At 44.8% G+C, this 23,880-nt stretch overlaps 1 protein-coding gene and 1 non-coding gene across 3 annotated transcripts in view; one reads left to right on the top strand and one right to left on the bottom strand.

Moving 5' to 3' along the window:
• Positions 1 to 12,068, bottom strand: part of htr2cl1 (5-hydroxytryptamine (serotonin) receptor 2C, G protein-coupled-like 1) — a 227,148-nt gene extending 215,080 nt beyond the window's left edge. For both annotated transcript variants that reach the window (XM_014409373.3, XM_014409374.3), the window contains exon 1: positions 11,588 to 12,068. The gene's annotated coding sequence lies outside the window, so the exon portion shown is untranslated. The remainder of the gene's footprint in view (positions 1 to 11,587) is intronic.
• A 6,460-nt stretch (positions 12,069 to 18,528) lies between these two features.
• Positions 18,529 to 18,601, top strand: trnak-cuu (transfer RNA lysine (anticodon CUU)). The gene has a single exon. It is a non-coding gene; the product is annotated as a tRNA-Lys (tRNA).
• The last annotated feature ends 5,279 nt before the right edge of the window (positions 18,602 to 23,880 follow it).

Genomic DNA, 23,880 nt, shown 5'->3' with positions numbered 1-23,880 from the left:
GTAATAAATTACAAACTTGAATGAAAGAATAACTCGCGTCTGTCAATTTATATTCTGTGGGTGTTATACAATGTACAAGGAGGTTTTGTTGTTAGTACCAGTGTTTTTAATTTCATATAGGCACTGAAACCACAGCATTTGGTTTAACAAATCATTGCAAGGGCGGTTAAAATGTGCCTGTTTACTGAACGTAACCATGCAACCTTTAGGCATCAAGCCTGGCAGGCTCAGTCGGTAGAGCATGAGACGCTTAATCTCAGGGTTGTGGGTTCAACCCCCAGGATTTAGAACAGAACTGTACAGTTTTTCAACAAGCTTGAAAAAAGCAAGTCCCTGCTACCTGCTCAGCCAGGGTCCCAAGTGAGCTGAGCAAGTACTAAAATGTGAGTTTGTCGAAGAAATGTGGGTGTAGTGATGGATGCAGACCTAAACTTATAAAAACACATTAAGACAATAACAAAATCAGCTTACCATCACCTCAAGAATGTTTCAAGGATAAAAGATCTGATTCCTCAACAGGACCTGGAAAAACTAGTCCATGCATTCCTCTTTAGTAGGCTTGATTATTAACAGCATCTTTACAGGTCTACCTAAAAAATCAGTCAGACAATCTGAATGGTTTAGGACCAAAATACATCAGTGACCTCCTGACCCAGTATGAACCTTCCAGATCTCTCAGGTCATCTGGATCTGGTCTTTTATCAGTTCCCAGAGTCAGAACCAGACACGGAGAAGCTGCATTCAGCTTTTATGCTCCTTATATCTGGAACAAACTCCCAGAAAACCTCAGATCAGATGAAACACTCAGTTTATTTAAATCCAGGTTGAAGACTCACCTGTTCTCAGCTGCATTTGAATAAAGCACCAAATCCACACTTTTAAGCTTAAATTTCAAAACTTACATTTTAACTACTGATTTTATCTACTGTTTTTTTCTAATCAATTTTAAATCATGCTTTTTATTTGTTTTTGTTTTTTAATGTCTCTGTAAAGCACTTTGAATCACCTCGTTGTTGAATTGTGCTATATGAATGAACTTGCCTTGCCTTGGTCAGACTCCATGCTACCAATTGGCTGGTCAGAGGCTTTACTTGACGAGTCATGAGTGTCTGATTCACCAAAACTGCCACTTTTGAAATGCAGCAATGAGAGAAATGGCTACAAAATGTCAATTGTCAATTCTAGTCAAGTTCATGGAACGAAAAATACTCCAAGTAATTCACGAGGGGTAAAGAAACAATGAAATTATAAGTTCAGCAACAGAAACGATGCAAAGCCCAGCTGGCTAGCAGAACTTGATTGTTTGCACGTCAATCAATAAATGGCCTGTGACCTGACGATGTGCTTCCCCAGGTGATCAGTCCAGATCAGATTAGCTACATGCAAACATACGATGACCCGAGGTTCTGAAATCACCTGAGGAATGCCGAAAAACGGATGTAGACGACAACTTCACGCTTTTCCAACCATCATCAAAAAACACACTGCCTGCTAGACCTCATGAGAAAGGGGTTAATCAGCTGAACACTCCTACTGCAACAAATCAGAGTGATTGATTGGAATGATCCACTTTGACTGAGGCATTCAGTCACAGTGGAGAACTTACTTACAATGCAGATTAAACTGCTGGTAATTACTACAAAGTCTGGCAAGCTTAAGAAGTTACTCAAAAGGCAAAGCAATCCACATAGTAGAACTTTGGGGGTGTTCACATGATGAAATATTTTGATTCGACATGGAACGCCAAGTTTCCACTGATCCATCAGGTTTGATAGAAACAGAAATGCATGAATTTATGGGGGAACAAGACTTGTATTAGGAAGCACTTTGAGTGCTCAACTTGAGTAGAAAATGTCATATCTATTTCACAAGCCATCAAGTCTAGCTAGCTCAGTTGGCAGACTCTTAACCTCAGGGTCAAGGATTCAAGTCCCATGCTGGATGCAGCTGATTTAGGACAGAACTGAACTCTTAAGGGAGTTTACAGTGAGAAAAACCAAGTCTCACCACAGCTATGACCTAAGTGTTAAGTGGCGGGCTACTGTTTGGCACTAGATGCCAACAGCTTTAATAAAATGGCTGTTTGACAGCTTGGGAAAGAGGACGGGTGTGAACATGAAGCAAGTATACAGCTGACTCTCACCCATCTCCATCTACTTTTCACCTGCTTCCCATGTCAATCTTACTCTCTCACCTGTCCCTCTTGATTCCACACACTCTCTTTCCCCCAGCTCTCGTTGTCTGTTTTAACTCCCTCTCCCTGTGCACATCCCTCTAGAGTGACAGTCCCAGAGTGGAGAGCTTGAAGGAGATCAAACAGCAAGGAAATTGTAAAATAACTCTGCAGTCAGAGTGGTGCATATGAATGAGAACAGATAGCAGTGGCCACAGCACGTACCAAGTGAAATCTACAAGAAGCCAGATGGGATGTAATTCTCACTTTACCTCGCACTTACATATGATTTCAAAGGATGCTACAGGGAGCAGAAGCAACACAGCTTGATACGACAGTATCACCTAGGATTTGGTACATCTGAGCATACTGGCGAGCTCATCCGAATGAGTTGACACTCTCTCTCATCTATATATATATATATATATATATATATATATATATATATATAAATAAATGTTCAGACTGCAACATTCATTAAAAATTACCACACATTATAACCAAGGTATGCATAAGAGCATCTCTGAATGCACAGCAGCAGAAGACCACAGCACGTGTCACAACTGTCAGCTACAAACAGTTGAAGCTATAGTTTATACATGCTAACCAAAGTTGGACAACAGAAGATTGGAAAAACATTGCTTCATCTGATGAGTCTTGAATCTGATGCATTCAGATAGTGGGCTCAAAATTTGGTGTAAACAACTCGAAAGCGTGGATCCATCCTGCCCTGTATCAACATATAAAGCCGCTGATTTAAATGACTTTGAATGTGGCATGAATTTTGGTGCCACGTGATCTGGTCAGAAAATTTTAGAAACTGCTAATCTGCTGGGATTTTCCCACACAAACATCTCTAGAGTTTATGGAGAATGGCTAAAATAGAGGAAATAACTCAAATAACCACTCGCATGAAGAAGATAATCTCAGAATACACTGCACATCAGATCTTGAAGCAGAAGTGCTACAGCAGTGTAGTACAACACTAAGTGTGACTCCTGTCTGGTATGATGAGTCTCAATTTGTGCTGCAACAATCAGATGGTAGGGTCAAAGTTTGGCACAAACACTATGAAAGGATAGATCCATCCTGTGAGGATGCAGCGCCTTTGGGATGTAACTGAACGGGAAATTCACACCATGGAAGTGAAGTCGACACACGCATTACTGAAGGTAAAAAGTGATCCAACCCAGAATTACCAAGATGTATCTAATAAAGTGATGCTTTAATGTAAATGTAAACATATTTAAGGACATTATTCTAGTAAGGCTGGAAAATATTGAGGGATGCTACAGAAGTATCTGTTTTAGCCTTAAAGTTGGATGACACATGTTTTTGCAGTGTATTGGTGTGAGGTCTATATATGTTGCCTGAAGAGCGGCGTCCGTTTAATTATATCCAAATCATTATCTTAATTTAGTTTTTATTTTCCTTGAGGTACTGTTCTTTTCCCTGGTCTTTTCACATTGTTCAAACCTTTACATTGCTCTGAGAACATTCAATTTATTTCCCATAAGTCTTACATTTTCTTTTTTATTGAACTGCTTTCACTGTGGCATTATACCCGAGGACAAAAAAAAGTTTAAAATGCCCAGCAAAGGCTTTAAGCAGAATCCAAAATGAACCAATCTTGTTTACAGAATCATTTCAGATAATTGAGTTATTCCTCCAGCTGAGGGTGCTTCATGCTAGTAGCATGAAGCTTTATTTTCAGTTTGTCTTTGAGCTGAATGTTGAATGTGCCTGCAGTTTGACACTCTGGAGCTTGTGGCAAGAGAATTATTCAAATCAGCATCAGTGTTCTGTGGGTGTTACAAAAAATGGGAATTTGGTTATAAAAAAAAAGAATTTGTGATCGGCTTTTACTTTGTATTGGCCATTTGAAATTGGACTTGGATGTGTGTGTTTTTCTCCATCCTATGAAATCTAACCACTTACAGTAGTGGATCTAAAATCTGATCATATGAATTACAGAAGATCTTTCAGTTTTCTCACTATGTAAATGTCTGTCATAGCACAGCATTGTCCAAAGTGTGTTTTCTCATCATGTGATACATGTACAAACTGACTGAAACCCACTGTGTAACAGACAGTTTCAGCCACATACTAACTGTTGTCTCACCATAGTACTTCTGTATAAGTGCTACAAAAAAAAAAAAGTTGTGGCTGAGGATACTCTTTCATCATATTCACTGTAATATGTGAGTCAGATAATACAAAGAAACCTTAAATGATGTTAAATAAGTGGCCACACATCTTTACAGATAACAAAGCCGTTGGGATTTTCACAACCATACATTGAGGTTGGCAACTGGAATTAGAGCGGATTATTTCTGCCCCTGGTGACCTGGTGAATTTAACTACCAGACTGAGGCAGTTCCATTTAATTTGATCCACACAGCAAAGGACAGAAAAGGTCAAAAAACACAAAAGGCCAGCATCTTGTTTGCCTTCTCTGATTTGTTCTTCTTTTCTCTTTAGTTTAGTTTTTTTCTCTTTCTTATGTTTTCAAATCCTCTAAGCTCACTGCAGCATGTTTACTTGTCTGTCAGAGACAAACCTCTATACACAAGACATATGAAGCCTCTCAAGGTCTCTGTGATAAAAGTAACCCAAGACTGTATAGTTGGCTCTGTATTCCTGTCTCCTCACCTTTAACCTCCTAGGACCTGGCGTCCACATATGTGGACATCACATTTTGGGTTATTTAGACCAAATTACTGAATTTTGCTCTACAAGGGCCTGCCACTTACAAGGACATTATACTGCTACTGTTCTATCAAAATTTTAAATGAATATCCTCATATTTGGCTCTTATTTTTCTTAAAAACAAAAATAAGGTTAAAAACAAAATCTGGTAATTCTTTGTTTTTACATTCATCGGGCCCCAATATGACCAAATATCAAAGAGAAATTAAAAATGCATGCCGTGGAAGAGTTCAGGTCTTAGGAGGTTAAAGCTGTAATACGCTATTTTTTTTTTTTTTTTTGCAAAAAATGCAAGTAAAAATAATAATCAAGTTACATGTAAGTTTACTTACATGTTTAAACCTATTAATTAAACCTATTTCAAGGCTAATGCAATGATATGAAATATATATTTTTTCCAGCCCATTCCTCTATGGTCTAATTTAAGGTTGTTTAAGATGGGACCCTGACTCCAGGTAAAAAAAATAAAATGGCGGGAAAACAGGATTGATTGAGTTTAAACCTTTTCTAATTACACTTACTCACCATTTTAGACATTTGTCTTTTTAAATCAAACCCCATGATTTCGTATTTCATGACATTTCCTAAAACGGATTCTTTAATCATGTCGTGAATTTGGGGGTGCATGGGATGAAAAGGAAAACAAAAATATGTCCATTTATACGTAGAACTTTTAAGTCATTTTGATTCCACAGATATGAATGGAAAACACTGCGCTCAATGGTTGTTGCACACCAGGTTGCCTAGTAACATCTACTGAAGTAAGATATTTTGAAGACTGCTCTATCATGAGGCAGGACTAGCTTGATGGGGGATTTTAGTTAGATAAAAGCTGAACAATTATTTTCGGGCACAATAGGGTTGGAGACACATGGAGAATCCAGCACACTGCTGGCTGTGCAGAGCAGCGGGGTAACCCTGGCTTAACCAAGAGAAATCCACAGTGTGGGGAACTAATCTGAGCAAATAATGGGTGAAGTCCCAGGCACAGAAGCTTAATCGGACAGGTTTCAGGTCTGAGGAGCAGAGCTGACAAGGTCAAGGGTTGCAGAAAAGAGAGAAAGAGAAAAAGAAAGCGGTCTGGTAGAAGAGCAGGCAGATGTGCACAAGATGGCAAACGTTCACTGTTGCACAAAAAGTCATTCATTACATTGTCTTTCTTTTTTTTGTTGTAGCAACTTGTGAGGCCAGTTTAGAAATTTGGCCCATGAGCTGTTGAATACAAGCGGTTACTGACAAAACCAATGTAACTTATATGCGATATACTTTAACATCGGTAATAAAATAATTTGCGAAACTTATAAAACCCCTAAAACTAAACCTGAAACACTTATTTTCTTAGATCTTACCTTTAATTGCAAAATTCAAGAATGACTTCTTCGCTGTTGTTGTTGCAGGATGAGTCGCACTGGTGATTTGGATCTTAAAGTGTTAAAGCTATACAATCCAGTAACACATGACAGTGTCCAAATACTTTAAGATCAAACTGTAAAACAACTACTGTGTAAAGAAACAGGCTTCCAACATATAAATGTATTGCATTGTTTCTCCAGTTAAAGCCATTAAAGCCTTTCTCTGGAATGATGTTTGGTGATTTAACCAGACTGAAACAGTGTCCTTTGTCATATCTTCAGCCATGTAAATCCTTAATTATTGCGCTATCCATCCATAATTAAATCTCCCCTCTATTTAAGTCCCCGTTGATGCAATAAAGACACAGAACTAAATCCTCATTTGGATTTTTTGATACTACTTCAAACCTTTTTAAATATTAATTTCATACACCTTTTTTGTTTCAACTCCCTATCCTAACCGCACAAGTAATTGGTTTCAGTGTGAAGCACTGCAGGCAGTTTTGATGTCCAGAAAAAAAGACTATCATTCTGATAAGTGTTCAGTGATCAATATTTAAAGATCAAAAGATGATTGCAGCTCATAAAAAAGTATTTTTCTTACAGTTAAGAGCCTCTTTTAAAAAGTCTGTATTAGAACTGCTTTCACAGCTGGCAATCACCCCTTTTTACTGACTCACCAAAGCATGCCACTAATTCAGAATGTCTTGCAAAAAACAGAGGAAAACAGACATTTTGATAGCTACATTTTCAGTTTTTAAGTTGTTTAAAAAAAAATCTGATATAATTTGACCTTTTTGAAGCAACCACAGCAGGCTTACTGTATAATTAAAGGAACACTTTTCAATCAGAGTATAGCATCAAGTCACCTAAACTTCTGGGATATTGACCTGGTCCGCTAATTAGTTTCAGCTGCTTTGATGTTAATGAAATTAACAACAGGTGCAAGATTGAGAGAACCCCCACCATGCGAATTGTTTTACAGGTGGAGGCCACTGGCATTCTCTGCCTCCTCATCTTTTCTGTTTGTTTTTTTACTAGTTTTGCATCTGAATAGGGTAGAGATCAGCAATCTGCGGACCCTACAGAGATTGCACAGGTAATCCAACTCCTCCAGGATGGCACATCCAGATGTGCCATTGCTAGAAGGTTTGCAGTGTCTCTCAGCAGTCCCACGAACATGGACAAAAGACAGACAGTTATTGTAGGAGAGCTGGACAGGACCATAGATGGTCCTTAACCCATCAGCAGGACTGGTATCTGCTCCTTTGTGCAAGGCAGAACAGGATTAGCACCAGCGGAGCACTACAAAACCTTTAGTGGATCCTGTGCTCAATGATTGGCACTTAGGAATCTGATTGGTGTTTGCCATAGAACACCAGAATTGGCAATCACTGCAATTGTGTCTGAGCTCGCGACCATGCGTGACTCCACGGAGGAGAACTAAAGCTAAATGAAACATATTTGTATGGGAGCTGCGCAAGAGTGCTGATCTGCAATCAGGATTAAAATCCACAAGATTGATTCTGTCCCTCATGCAGTAACATGAAGCAACCTAGTCCAGCCTCAGCTAGCTGTGGATCTAAAAATACAGGTAACTGGAGGAAACCACAAAGCAACTGTGGTCAAATTCTAAAGCCTCGATAGAAAAACGAATGTTTAAGTCACCAACAAGCATTAGTCAGAACCTTGCAATGCATTATACGTCCAACTAATTCTCTGATATATTTTCTCTGATATATATTCCAAATGATAACAGGGTAGAAGGAAAAATAGTGCTCTTCTTTTTCTTTTTCCTTTCAGGGTTCATCTGCCTCCATCTCACCCTCTCACTTGCATCCTCACACCAACCCTCTGCACGTCCTCCTTCACTACATCCATGAATCTTTTCTGTGGCCTTTACTTTTTCCTTCTGCCTGGCAGCTCCACATTCAACAGTGGTCTATTACAAATAATGACGGGAATCGAGTTCCAGGTGAGACCTGTGTCCAGTTCATCTGAATCATATGCCTCCAAGCGTATCGGTCCCTTTCATCAATGCTGGCATGTTTTTCTGACAAAACACTGACTCAAACTAATAACAGTGGACTTTTTGGACAGCTGAGACACACTTTTTCTCAGCTCTTGTTCTCAGATTGTTCTGCTTTCTTTCTACACTGTGATATGATTAAGAGAGATGTGTCCTGGAAGGCCTGTGAAGGTCTACTTTTGTCCACAGAGAAAACAGATAAAGAATCAAAAATACAAATGATGAAGTGGGCCTACAAAAAAAAAAAAAGTCAAATACAATGTTGGTATCAATAAAGGATTATCCAAAAATGCAAATACCTGCACACACCTCAGACCCATGTAGTAAAACAGGACTGTCCACAGTCTGACTTTGTGTAATTTGGAACTAGACTGACTTGCATTCTAGGTGAGGCCTCGACTATCCAGGACCCTCTAAATCCATCCTTTAATGCATTATCTACTGCTTAACAAATTCTGGGAGGTGGTTTCTCTGTCCAGCCTGTTCTTCCTGGGGAATACCAAGATGCCCCTTCTCCAGAAAGTTAGCTAGGAGATGTGATCTTTGCAGCATTTGTCTACCTTTAGGGACTTTGCTTGGTTGGACGTGGCCATAACACCTTTCCCACAATCTATCCAGGAGACTTTAGACCCAGATAGATGAAGCTCTTCTGTGGATACCTCTCCAAAATGATGCTATTGTACCATGTTCTAAACAATACGTGGCGCAAATCATATTCTTTTTTATTACCTAACACATCTGTATGGACAGACAATAGTATATATGATCTTTTGTTATGGCAGTCCTGATGCTGAAACCAGTGGTCATGCAGAAGCCAGTGTCCACACAGTTACAGTTAGGGCTTTAGCTGAAGGAAAAGCGCAACACAAATTTGTATTTGTGGACATGCAAAATGTAAATATGTAAATATGTTGTTGACAACATACATTACATTCACTGACACCAATCAACAGATTAGAAGTCGTGACCTCATCACAAATTGCCACGAGAAGTTAACAAAGGCAGCTTGAGATAGAAGGCCTAACGCCGCCTGTCTCTCGACAGGGATTTTAATTCCGCTGAATTCTGTGAAAAGTATTTTTGAAGCTTTGAGAAGCTCAGCTATTTAATCTTAAAGGGTTTTTACCTTAACCCTGACAAAACAATGTCCGAAAGTCAAAGTGCTCCTCAGGGATACAACAGCAGAAAACACAGCCTGCAGGGAGCTGCGCACAGCCAGAAAGATAATTGTATGCAGCACACAGACAATGAATGATTTGCTGCGGTTTGTCCATACATGTCTGCAGAGATGAACACCCCCCCCCCACGAGTCCACCACACAATCAAATTCCAGTTCATTCCATTCCTAAATCTATTTTCCAGCACTCTGATCTCCTCCTCTACAGTTACTGCTCTTTTCTATCACCCAGTCATTCAGAGAAGGTCCTTTCCCGTAGAGTTTTTTCTTGAATTTATTAATCCAATGAAAGGTGTGTGTGTATGTGTGTGTGTGTGTGTGTGTGTGTGGGGGGGGGGTTGTAGGTGTGGCATTTTCAAAAGGGAATATCCTGAGGCAGAACAAAGTAAGTCCGAGTGTGCGATACAGAGAGCGATATTCATGGAACCATTCCTGTGGCTGGTCTGACGTGCCCAGTCCCTCGGCTAATGAGCCATTCTGAGTCCAACTGTATTTCTAACCATTAGTCAATCACCGTCTCCTCACTCGTCCACTCTGACAAGCACAGTGTGAAAAACGAAAAGAGACAGAGATGGCTGTTTTGCATATCCACTTCTGGTGGCAGGCACGGCAGAAGCAGAAAATGAATGAAATCATGTGCTACGCAGTCCTACCTCAGAAAAAAAAAAACAACTTAGTTTTTTGGCAGGTGGAAAGTCAATTACTGAGCATTGGAGCATGTTTGTCGATAAATGGAAACTGCAGTATTTAATCACCAGTGGGAATCAAACCCTCACTTTAACACTGGGAGAGCCACACTAAAGCAGCCAAATGAAGCAAGCCTTAGGAATTATGGCACTGCAGAGGAAGAGAGGGAGAGAGAGAAACAGACACAAACATGCAGACCGAGAGAGGACCAACCCTTTGCCAATATCGCCTTCCATTTTCATGCCAGTAGAGCCAGCAGGTGCTTGAGCATTCAGGGTATGAGAAATGACTTTGAAACTGAATAAATATCTGTCTCTGTCATGAGCCCTGTTAAATACGAGTATCCTGATGAGTTCATTTTATAGCCACAATTCTTCTGTGCTGACACATGTCAGAGTTTCACACCCCATCAGCGGAACACCAACCCATTTTGGGCTCCCAAAATTATTTGCACGCAAACCACATCAGCAGCAGCAAGGCGCTTCCACCACATACTGCGTGTTTAACGACACTTGTGGCTCCTTTTCTCTGGGGGAGGGGGGGGGGGGGGTGTAGTAGAGCTGAAGGAATTATGTTGTTGAAAGGCGAGTGTAAAAAAACAGGAAAAAAAGAAAAACAGGTCCCAAAATGTCCCAAAACGCCCTAATCCTCCCTGGAGACAGGTGGATTAACGGACGTTCAATGAATAAACACGTGCGCACGCGCCACACTGTGTGTGTATGTGTGTGCGCGCGCACGGGTGCTGGATTATTTCATTCCCAGTTTGGTGCAGGTATTTGCTGCTGAGCAGAGCAGGGACGTACACGCGGACGGCCACACCCGCTCTGACTGAGCCAGCGGCGCGCGAGGACAGACCTGAGCACACCCTTTTTGAATGTCATCATTCCGCCCCCATGCAAAGGAAAGGAAGGAAAAAAAAAACAAAACAAAACAAAAAACGTGGAAAGCAACAGAATCCCACTTTGTTTCAACGAAAAAAATAAAATAAAATAAAAACTTGACATAATGTTCCAGTAACTAACTCGGAAATATCAGAAATAGTAATAGTATAGTCCAGTTTAGATTACATTTTGTAACCGTGACGTTTTTATTTTCTCTTCACATAAAACAATGCGACGCGTCAACACAGCAGTAACTCGGCTCCATTCATCTGCAAAGTTTCCTCATTTGTTCACGTTTTTTTCTTTATTATGTGCGAACAACGATGCTACTCTGCGGTTGTGACCCCTGTGAGGGCCGGGTACTCTAACTGAGATTAAAATGACTTTGAAAAGTTGACTCATAACGCCTTCAGCATGCCGTCTGTACTACGTCCTCCAACTTTCTCCGTCTATTCCTCTTCAAATACCTCCAGCAGCGCAGATGACCTCTGCTGTTGGTGTCAAGGATGCAAGGGCGCGCTTGAACATCCCCTTCAGCGCATTTAGGTAATTAAAAATAAGAAAAAAAGGTGTACTCACCAGTGAAGACTGTTTGTTGTTCTGCCTCCCTGCAGTTTGAGCTCTATGTCTAATTATAGCTGGGCAACATCCTCCTTATATTCTTATTGCTGGCTACAGTACGCCCATGTCCTCTCTCTCTCGGGGTTTACGACTCAGTCTCCGTTTCTGGTTTATCTTCTGAGTGGGGGCACGCAAATCCTCCAGCCCGGGATGTGCGTCTGCCTCCTGGGCAGGGTTTTGTCAGTTTGTCCCGGAGACAAAAGCAGCAGCAGTAGCAGCACAGGAGGTGGACCGGGGCGGACGCACCGGACGCGTTCTCCTTTCCATTGTGCGCGCACCGAGACGCGTCCTGCAGCCACGCACGAGGGGAAAGTGACAATCAATCCTGGCTCAAGTTCAAGGCAAAGACAGGGTTTAATAACTGTAGTGGAGGATGCTGGGAGGTAAGTCTCTTTCAAGGAAAGTTTAAACACTGAAGAGCCAAGCGTTGAGGAGGATGAGAGAGGCGGCAATAAACTGGCAACTGACTGAAGCTGAAGGGAGGGAGGGACAAAGAGAGAGAGAGAGAGAGAGAGAGAGAGAGAGAGAGAGAGAGGGAAAGAGCACTGCAGACTCGGATTCGCTTCAGCGACCACGAGTTGATTACTGGTCCCGCACATTTTCATACTTCTACCGTCACTAGAGACGAGTTCATGCTAATTTTGAAGTCTTGTCACGGTGTGTGAATTCCGTGAAGCTGCACAACGAGTGTTTTATATTTCTATGTTTATCTGTGCTGTTTAGTTGTGCCACATGATGCAGTGGATTACACCGACAAATCAACTTACTTGTATATAAAAATAGAATATGGTTGAGTTCATCTTATTTTTACTTGGAAATTTTTTTTCTTTCCTTGTGAGCCAGGTTTTGTCACCATTTGAGGTGGCGGCCTATTAAGTAAAGCATTGATTCTTGCAGAAAAAATATTCTTCAACTCAATAAACATGAAGCAAAAATTTTAAGTAAAATGCAATTGAATATATTGTAACGATGGTTAAGTGTTATTGTACAGTGACATGTTGGTGATCTCTGCACACTGTTGTGGTTCCTTTAAGATTCATGTTTGGTTGTGGTACAGGAAGGGGAGGGGGGACCTGGTTGTTTTTGTGTGTGTGTGCCAGGCTGGAGAGAGGAGCTGTACGAGGGCGCTCTCCCCGGAGTTAGCAACCCGCTTGCTTATGTGCAAAATAAACGGACAAACTGAGACCCAACCGTCTGGTTCTTGTGAACGTTACATTGGTGTCAGAAGTGAAGAAAGAAAAAAGAACCCCAGAACGCCCGAGACCCTGTTGCCGGCGACGCTTGCCGTTACGAGACGAGGATGTTGCCGGGCAGGATTAAGAAGGAGACGGAGGAGAGGGAGGTTCGTCCGCGCTCGCCCGCCCATGGAGTGAGGGAAACGGCGCTGCGGCTGTCTGCCGAGGCTGGATTTTCTCCAGGTTTGACTAGGCTCGGGAACTGTTCGCACAGCGGCCGCGATTCCGGCGGGAAGGAGTCGACCTCGCTTGGCGCGCCGTCACGTGATGTAAACAAACATGGCGGCGCCCAGCAAGCTGCAGCGAATATAAAAACGCCTAAGTTCAGCGGCAAGACGCCATGGGAAGTGTTTATCGCACAGTTCGAGCTGTTAGCTGTTGCAGCTGGCTGGTCTGAGGAACATAAAGCTCTCCAATTGGCTTTGTGCCTGTGTGAGGATGCAGCTGCATGCCTGCTGCTGCTGACCGAGGAGCAGAGGGGAGATTATAATGCTCTGGTCGGAGCACTTCAGAGGCGCTTCGGGCAGTATAACCAACCAGTGCTGCTGAGGTCGGAGTTCCACAACAGACGCAGATTGCCAGGTGAGCCCCTCCGCATTTTGGCCCATGAAGTCGAGTGCCTTTGCCGGAGGGCGTATGACAGCATGCCACCATCAGTGCAGGCGGAGTTAGCTCGGGACCAGTTCCTGCAGGCCCTGAGCCCTAAAGAGCTCCGCATGCAAACTCAGCTTGCTCGGCCGGCCACACTCAGTGCAGCCCTGGAGCTAGCGTTGGAGAGGGAGATGCTTGCAGGATCCTCTGGGGGCGCTGACGACGCACACGTGGTGAGGGCTGTGTCAGCACCTGTGGAACAGATGGAGACGCCAGCGGGCCTGTGCAGTTTGGTGCAGACAGCTTCGCTGCAGTCGCCTTCCCCTCGGGCTGGCCCACACCGCCGACCTCAGAGCTGCTGGGGATGTGGACAAGTCGGACACCTCATCAGGCAGTGCCCCAAGCTTGCAGCGGTTCAGGGAAACGCCCACGGGCCCGTGTAGGCGGGGGTACACGGGCCTGGGAGAACGACATCCCCACACCACCGCCACCTCCACCCGGTGCGGCCATCACTGTGGGCTGGACCCAGGTTGGCGGCTTTTGCCATGTTCCAGTGACGATTGCGGGGGTGTCCTGTACGGCCCTGCTGGACACGGGATCCAATGCAACGCTGGTCCGACCCGATATTGTCCCAACCGGAGCTGCTGTACAACCGACTAACGTGCAACTTAAGACTGTGACCGGTGATCTGGCCCCAATGAGAGGGAAGGGAGTGTTCCAGTTCAAGGTGGGGGACCTCGGTGTGTCTTATGCTGCCTGGGTGGCTGACGTGCAGGACGCCTGCATCCTTGGGCTGGATTTTTTACGAGCCATTGGTGGTGTACTGGACTTAGGCAAAGGCCTCCTCGTACTCCCTGATGGGAAGAAGGTGCCGCTTATTCCTCCCCCGGTCTGCACAGCATCTGCCGCTGCGTCCACCTCCGCCGCAGAGACCCCTGCAGACCCGCCAGCAGAACAGCGAGCGGAGGAGGAGGAGGAGGAGAGGCTCTCAGCAGTGAGGAGTATCTGGTCAAAGAACTGTGAGGGGCTGACTCCACAGCAGCAAGAGAGTCTATGGCAGGTACTAAAAGAGTTTAGTGACATTTTTGCCCTGAAAGAAAGTGATGTTGGCTTGACACACTTGGTAGAGCACGTCATTGAGACCGGGGATGCCCAGCCTATTAAAGTGCGCCCCCGCCGCCTGCCCCTGGCTCATCAGGAGGCTGCAGACAGGGAGCTGTGTGAAATGATGAAGGCGGGCATCATAGAACCATCTGATAGCCCGTGGGCCTCCGCGGTGGTGATGGTGCCTAAGAAAAAAAGTCCTAGGATGCGTTTCTGTGTGGACTACAGACCACTCAACAAAGTGACGAAGAAAGACTCTTACCCCCTTCCCAGGATTGATGAGTCCCTCGACTTAGTAGCCGGGTCCTCCTGGTTTTCCACCCTGGACCTGCGGAGTGGCTACTGGCAGGTGCCACTGTCCCCGGAATCCAGACCGAAGACAGCCTTCTGCACTAACAGGGGACTATGGCAGTTCAAAGTCCTGAGTTTTGGCCTTTGCAACGCTCCTGCGACCTTCGAGAGGCTCATGGACAGTGTGCTGGCTGGCGTCCCACGGCAACGGTGTCTGGTTTACCTGGATGATCTTCTAGTGCACGGGAGCTCCTTTGATGCTGCCCTGGATGCCCTGAGACAAGTGTTGGAGAGGGTGGCGGCTGCAGGCCTGAAGCTGCATCCCGACAAGTGCCACTTCATGAGGAGGGAGGTGGAGTTTCTGGGCCACAAGCTGGGTCGTGAGGGCATCAGCACTTTGGAGGAAAAAATTCACACCATTACCGAGTGGCCCACACCAGCAGACCAGAAACAGCTCAAAAGCTTCCTAGGACTGGCGTCTTATTACAGGAGGTTTGTGAAGGGCTTTTCCTCCATAGCCGCACCACTCTTCCACCTGCTGCAGAAGGACCGTGACTTCATCTGGACCCAGGACTGTCAGCAGGCGTTTGACACCCTCCGCAGATCGCTGACAGAGTCCCCAGTCCTTGCCCCCCCTGACCCCGCCCTGCCTTTTGTCCTGGACACTGACGCAAGTAATGTGGGGCTGGGAGCGGTGTTGTCGCAGGTTGGACCGGAAGGGGAGAAGGTGGTGGCGTACTTCAGCCGGGTCCTGAACAGGAGCGAGCGGCGCTACTGTGTCACACGACGAGAGCTGTTGGCTGTGGTGGCGGGGGTGAGACACTTTAAATACTACCTGTGCGGCACAGCATTTGTTGTCAGAACTGATCATGCTGCCCTTCAGTGGCTGATGTCTTTCAGGGAGCCAGAGGGACAGGTGGCTCGCTGGCTGGAGGAGCTCCAAGCCTTCAATTTCACCGTGGAGCACAGAGCAGGGACGCACCATTCTAACGCAGACGCCCTCTCTCGCCGCCCATGTGCTGCAGCTGGCTGCCGTTACTGTGAGAAGCGAGAGGAAATAGAGCGGGAACTCACGACAATAGACGGAGCAGCACAGCTCGCCTGCAGGGTTCTTCTGGTGGTGGATGCAGCGGAGTGGAGGGCACGGCAGGAACAAGACACAGACCTGCTGCCGGTCCTGCAGTGGCTGGAGAAGGGGGAGCAACCCCTTTGGGATGAGGTCACTGGGTTTTCCATCTGTACCAGGGGGCTATGGGCCAAGTTTGCAGCTCTCAGGCTGAAGGAGGGGGTGTTGGAGCGTGCCTGGAAGGATCCTGCCACGGGGGAGGAGAGGTGGCAGGTTGTGGTGCCAAGGTCGCTGAGGTCAGCTGTGCTGGAAGCCTGCCATGGGAGCACTGGCTCCGGCCACTTTGGGGTCTCCAAGACTCTCCGCCGCCTCCGCCAGGGCTATTACTGGGGTCAACAGCGGAGGGACGTGGAGGACTTTTGCCGCAGCTGTGATGCATGTTCCTCACACAAAGGGCCACAGGACCAGTCCCGGGCTCAGCTTCAGCAGCAACCAGCAGGAGCCCCAATGGAGCGAGTAGCTGTGGACGTCATGGGCCCATTTCCTCGCACAGACAGAGGAAACCGCTATGTTCTTGTGGCAATGGACTATTTTACCAAGTGGCCGGAAGCATACGCCATCCCAGATCAGGAGGCTGAGACTGTCGCTGATGTATTAGTGGAGGGGATGTTCAGCCGCTTTGGAACAGCAGAGACCCTCCACAGTGACCAGGGGCGTAACTTTGAGTCCAAGGTATTTGCTGCCATGTGTGGACGCCTTGGGATTAAGAAGACCCGCACCACCCCACTTCACCCCCAAAGCGATGGGCTGGTGGAAAGGTTTAACAGGACGCTGGCCCAGCAGCTAGCCATCCTTACCTCAGAACACCAACGGGACTGGGATTACCATCTTCCCCTTACCCTCATGGCCTACAGGTCGGCAGTACAGGACTCCACCCAATGTACGCCTGCCCTGCTCATGTTAGGGAGAGAGCTGAGAACTCCTGCAGAGTTGGCTTTTGGGAAGCCCCCGGACGCGCCAGAGGCACCACCAGGCCGGGACTACGCAAGGAAGCTGCAGGACCGGCTGGATTCTGCACATTCCTACGCCCGGGAGCAGCTGGCGAAGGCAGGCCTGCGCCAAAAGAGGAATTATGACATCACCACTAAGGGGAGGCACTTTCGTGCTGGGGAGCTGGTGTGGGTCTACAGCCCAAAGAGAAAGAAGGGACGGTGTCCTAAACTGGATAGCAGCTGGGTGGGGCCTTGCAGCGTCCTAGAGCGAGTGGGGGAGGTTGTTTACAGGGTGCAGTTGCCTCCTAGGGGGAGGATAGTAGCGCTGCACAGAGACCGGATGGCCCCCTACAGAGGGCAGTCCCTCCCCTCCTTTCCAGAGGGACGTGTACAGAGCGTCCATGACCCTGCTCAGAGGGGCCCCCGACCGGGGCTGCGTTCCCCTCCCTCGGACTCTTCACCCCAAAGCCCCGACGCTCCGCGCCCACCTCAGGGGCTCAGGAGGTCAAGGAGGGAACGTAGGCTACCACCCCGCCTCAGAGACTGTGTCGTTCCCTCGGGGACGAGGAACTTATTGCTGGGGGGGCAGTGTAACGATGGTTAAGTGTTATTGTACAGTGACATGTTGGTGATCTCTGCACACTGTTGTGGTTCCTTTAAGATTCATGTTTGGTTGTGGTACAGGAAGGGGAGGGGGGACCTGGTTGTTTTTGTGTGTGTGTGCCAGGCTGGAGAGAGGAGCTGTACGAGGGCGCTCTCCCCAGAGTTAGCAACCCGCTTGCTTATGTGCAAAATAAACGGACAAACTGAGACCCAACCGTCTGGTTCTTGTGAACGTTACAATATAAATAAAAATAAAATGTTTATTTATTCAGTTATTTAACCAGTAAGGAAAACATGCTTGGTATAAAGTGATTATACACCAATCATCCATGCATCCATCCATCTTCTTTCACTTATCTGGGGCCGGGTCACGAGGGCAGCAGCCCAAGCAGAGAAGCCCAGCCCTCTCCCCAACCACCTCCTCCAGCTTATCTGGGGGAAGACCAAGGTGCTCCCAGACCAGCCGAGAGATATAATCCCTTCAGCGTGTCCTGGATCTGCCCCAGGGCCTCCTCCCGGTGGGACATGCCCAGAATACCTCACCCAGGAGGCGCCCAGGAGGCATCCTCATCAGATGCCCAAACCACCTCAGCTGGCTCCTTTCGATGTGGAGCAGCAGCTGCTCTACTCTGAGCCCCTCCCGGATGGCTGAACGTCTCACCCTATCTCTAAGGGAGAGGCCAGCCACTGTTCGGAGAAAGTTAATTTCCAACACTTGTGTCTGCGATCTAATTCTTTCGGTCACTACCCACAGCTCATGACCAGAGGTGAGGGTGGGTACATAGATCGACTGGTGATTTAAGAGCTTTGCTTTTACAGTTGGATCTCTCTCTTTACCATGACGGACCAGTGCAGATGATATGATATGCTGGGTGGTGCATTCTGACCAAACATCATCACCAGTTTGATCTCCTCTGTTCAGATCCAGTTCTGCTGTCATGGTCCTTTCAGAGAGAAGAGCCCTTCTCATGCTTCAGCTTAACATATCTTATGATATTTCCTAATGCAGCAGCTCAAGCCCAGCTCGCTCAGTCAGTAGAGCATGAGACTCTTAATCTCAGGGTCGTGGGTTCAAGCCCCATGTTGGGTGTGGCTGCTTTAAGACAGGACTTGTCAGGTAAATGCATGATTGTTCTAAGCATCACATCTGACAGCCTTGAAATGCTTGAAAACATCTTTCATCCAGTGTAGTTGTGTACTTGAGGTAGGAGGACATGGAGTGATGCTGCTAACACCCAAACATGAAGCAGCTAAATCTAGTCAATTACTCATTTTATTACTTACACCTGGCTTATACATTTGGGTTTTGTTTTGCTTTTTCAGTTCAGCTCTGGTAAACCATTAGATTGGAGGACAAAGCCGTTTCCGGGACAGCTGTACACAGACGCGGTGGAGGGCTGCTGATTTCATCTGGGGGTATTGTCAGCTTGAGAAAGTCATGGAGGAGGAACTCCTGATAGCACAGACTGACATGAATTAATCTGGCAACTTTCTCGATATTCTGATATTCTCAATATTTCCTGGAGGGACTTGATACGTTTAGACACTTTTTCTGAGAACTCTGAAGTTCAACATTTGGAAAGATCCATTTGGAAACAGGAGATTGTTGAAAATTTTTGCATGTCATCCTTATACATGATCCTCTGCCTCAGCCACCACCTTTACTACTTGCCTAGTCCTCCCACCTGGTTAGTTCTGCCAGTTAGCTAGCACCACTATAGCCATTAGTCAATATGATTGCTAGCAGCAAGTTAAACTTCTAGCATTGCTTTGCCTGACACTTAGTTGGCCAACAGAGGAGCAGTTTAGGTAGAAAAACTGTCCTTGAATTGTCTGATAACCTGATTGGTCTCTCGTCCACCTTAGAGTCGGTTGTGTAGGTCAATCCTCAGACTGCCAGCGATCTTCTGTCTTCTGGTTCATGGCAGGTTTCTTGAAGCTCTGGTCTCCAGGATTTTGATCACCCCACAACCTGCACTTAACTGAACAATTCAGCTCACCCAGCTTTCCCCAAAGAGGATCCAGCCTCACTACATACCGCTGGCCAGTAGACGTATTCCACATTCAACAGCTGCCCTGCCTTTAGGCCATCTACCTGAAGTCTCTGTTTCTCCTGCTCACAAACCACAAAACCATCCACTGGATCTGTGCATGTGCTCACCAGCCCTTGGGCTGTCTGCCTAAGATCTTTGGCTCTTCTCTCAGTTGACCAGTTATCAGACCTGCCTTGCAGCATTTTCCTTCTTTCAATGCCCAGATTTTCTTTGCCTGCTACTATTGTGGTGTTTGCCTGCCCTGACTGCTTGTAATCTTGTACTCCTCCACCTCAATTAATCTCTGTACAACATGACTGTAGGTCTAATCAGCCAAAATAACTAAAAACTCCTGTGTGGTTGTGCAGATTCACAAACAGATTATGGAAAAGTGAATACTATTCAAAAAGATAAGAGATTTTCAGATGCATACTAACATAGGTGCACGTATACACACAGGCTTATACTACAGCTACCCATTTCTTTAGTGGAGATTACACTGAGATTAATTTCCTGTTTACATAACTGTTTGTCAAATCTTACCATTATTGTTACTTTTACAGCTCAATCTGTGTTACAGACAGAGCTGAAACTAAATGTAGTTCAGTCTGCTACATACAAACCATTGATTCACATGTCACAGGAAATTTCTCCTTAAGGATTTTTCTCATTTTTTCAATGTGTAAACAAATTTAGGCCCCGAAAACACACAATAAGCTGTAGCATTGTAAATCCAAACAGGAATTAACCTCCCGTCTCTATAGCTTTAAAATTAATTAACCTTTACCAATGAACTAAAATATTTATTAAACATAGAAACTTTAATTTAATGTCAGAATGACAAAGCACTGTAATAAATTCAGCAAAAATTGCATGCATACTTTGTCAGATAATGCAGAGCAGATATTTCTATGTCTTACAGTAAAGAAGTGAAGCAGCAGGACAGCTTGATCTTTATTCCTCTTCCATGCTGTGTTATGCATCATGCTACACTTGTTTCTTGTCAGAGGATAAGGGCTGCCTGCCTCTTTTCACATCTTCAGCTCATTTTGTTTATTTCTATATGCTATACAGATCACACAAAGTCCACAAAACCTCCATGACAACTAATGTAGTGGTCAGCACCATCATGACCTGCACCAGAGGAAAAAGAAGACAAATGGATGTGTGGGATAGCGGCAGTCAACCACAACATAAACTTCCACAAAGTATTTATATTTATGTTTATTCATTTGGTAGAGATGTTCACTCAGTACAACATGCATTTATATTATATGCCAAAATGCATGTTGGTATTTTTGTTATTTAGATAAGGCTGGTCTGTGATGTTTCACTGTGTGACATCGATGACATAATAACCATCATAGAGAAAAATTACCTGAGAATTTACATTATTTTTAAAAATTCATTTATTTCAGTTTTTTTTATACAGTATCAAATCACAACTTCAGTCGCCTCAATGTGCTTTATATTGTAAAGTAAACATTCTACAATAATAGATACAATCAAACTACCACCTATGACCGGCAGGCACTTAGCAACAGCATAAAATGAAGTCAATATACAGTTGTGTACATAGACCTCTTTACACAGAGAGTTGAAAGTGCATGGATAAATAGTTTTAGACACAACCTATATGACACGAGTAAGAGAATCAGGCCATATGCATTCACTGGACACTTTCACCCTAATAATATCAGGCTGGACCCGTTTTGCTTTCACAGTTGCTTTAATTCTTAATGGCACAGATTCAACAAGGTGCTGGAAACAGAGATTTTGGTCCATATTTACATGACAGCATCACACAGTTACTGCAGATATGTCAGCTTCTCGCCCATGATGAGAATCACCTGTTCCAACTCATCACAAAGGTGCTCTATTGGACAGGGTGACGGTGGAGGCCAGTTTGAGATGATTTGAGCTTTGTGACAGTGTGTGTTACTCTGCTGGGATCAGCCAGTAGAAGATGGTACACTGCGTTTATAAAGAGATGGACATGATCAGTAACATTACTCAAATAGGTGGTGTTGTTTAAATGAGGCTCAGTTCGTTCTAAGGGGTTCAATGTGGCTTCACCATTACACCCCCACCATCCTGAACTGTTGACAAGGCAGAATGGTTCCATGCTTTCATGTTGTCTATGCCAAATTTGGACCCTGCCATCTAAATGTTGCATCAGAAATGAAGAGTCATCACACCATATTTTGGTGAGGTCCTGTGAACTGTAGCCCGAGTTTCTGACAGAAGTGACACTTAGTCTGGTGCAGAGCTGCTGTTTTTTGCGTCAAGGTTTGACATGTCATGCATTCAGAGGTGCTCTTCACCATACTTTGGTGCTAAGTGGTAATTTGAGTTATTTTCTTTTTTTTTTTTAACCATTCCTGTAAACGATGGTTGTTTTGGAAAATCCCACCAGATCAGCAGTTTGGGAAAAACTCAGAGCAGCTCACCTGGCACCATCATTCATGCCACATTCACTTAAGCCACTTAAATCACATTTCTTCATCACTCTGATGCCCAGTGTGAACTTCATCGGGCCTTCTTGACCAGAATTAATACAGTGATTTGCTTTCATATCACTGGCTGATTAGATATTTGCATTATCAAACAGGTGAACAGATGTATCTTAAAAATTCAATTCAATTCAATTCATCCAGGGTCGCGGGGGGCGCTGGAGCCTATCCCAGCTGTCATAGGGCGAGAGGCAGGGTACACCCTGGACAGGTCGCCAGTCTGTCGCAGGGCTAACACACAGGGACAGACAACCATTCGCACTCACATTCACTCGCACATTCACACCTAGTGGCAATTTGGATTATCCAATTAACCTATCCCCACAAGTTGCATGTCTTTGGACGGTGGGAGGAAGCCAGAGTACCCGGAGGGAACCCACGCAAACACGGGGAGAACATGCAAACTCCACACAGAAAGACCCCGGCCTGATGGTGGAATTGAACTCAGGACCTTCTTGCTGTGCGGCAACAGTGCTAACCACCGTGCCACCATTATATTTAATTGCAATTCAATTAAATATAATTGAATTGCAATTCAATTATATTTAATTGAATTGCAATTCAATTCAATTTTATTTATATAGCGCCAAATCACAACATAAGTCGCCTCAAGGCGCTTCATAGATACAGAGAAAAACCCAACAATCATATGACCCCCTATGAGCAAGCACTTTGGCGACAGTGGGAAGGAAAAACTCCCTTTTAACAGGAAGAAACCTCCGGCAGAACCAGGCTCAGGGAGGGGCGGGGCCATCTGCTGCGACCGGTTGGGGTGAGAGAAGGAAGACAGGATAAAAGACATGTTGTGGAAGAGAGACAGAGGTTAATAACAGATATGATTCAATGCAGAGAGGTCTATTAATACACAGTGAGTGAGAAAGGTGACTGGAAAGGAAAAACTCAATGCATCATGGGAATCCCCCGGCAGCCTATGTCTATTGCAGCATAACTAAGGGAGGATTCAGGGTCACCTGGTCCAGCCCTAACTATATGCTTTAGCAAAAAGGAAAGTTTTAAGCCTAATCTTGAATGTAGAGATAGTGTCTGTCTCCTGAATCCAAACTGGAAGCTGGTTCCACAGAAGAGGGGCCTGAAAACTGAAGGCTCTCCCTCCCATTCTACTTTTAAATACTCTAGGAACAACAAGTAGGCCTGCAGAGCGAGAGCGAAGTGCTCTAATAGGGTGATAGTAGGGTGAAAGTAGGTAATGGGTTCATAGTACAATTTTTACTACTATAAACTATACCAATGAACAAAACCATAAAGAAAACTATTAAAAAAAACAACTAAAGAGCAGCAAAGGTTCATTTTATATGACTACTGAACATCTCCATTTTGTACTAATAAAATAATAAAGTCTGTCATCAATTTCAGAGGTCAGTTAATCAGCACAATGGTTTGCAGGATCACATTAAACTAGAAGAGACTCAACTTTCAATTTCTCAGAAATTCTCAATAATTGCACAGAGTTCAAAACTCCAACAGAACTTCTTGGCTCATATATTTTACTGACTCCAGTTAAACAAACACTGTTTTAGTTTCGAATCACTGCTTGCTGAGAAGTCGCAGTTTTATTTATTTAACCTCAGTGAGCGCAGCCAGAACACATGTTTTCCAAGCACAAGTTGGCAAAAAAATATTGTTTTCTATTTATGAGTATGGACTTCATCAAAAGTATATCTGGCCATCGAGCTCGCGTTTGTAGCAAGATGGCTCAGCTTCACAGATTTTCCCCGTCCTTGTATTTTCCTTATCGCTCTGTGTCAGGCTTACATGCTAAACCATAAAATTTGCACTTCTCTCGCTTTTTACATTAAAGTTTA

This window comes from Maylandia zebra, linkage group LG3 (genome assembly GCF_041146795.1).
Source record: "Maylandia zebra isolate NMK-2024a linkage group LG3, Mzebra_GT3a, whole genome shotgun sequence".
In the NCBI taxonomy this organism is placed as follows: Eukaryota; Metazoa; Chordata; class Actinopteri; order Cichliformes; family Cichlidae; genus Maylandia; species Maylandia zebra.
This window is presented reverse-complemented; position numbering and strand designations above follow the sequence as displayed.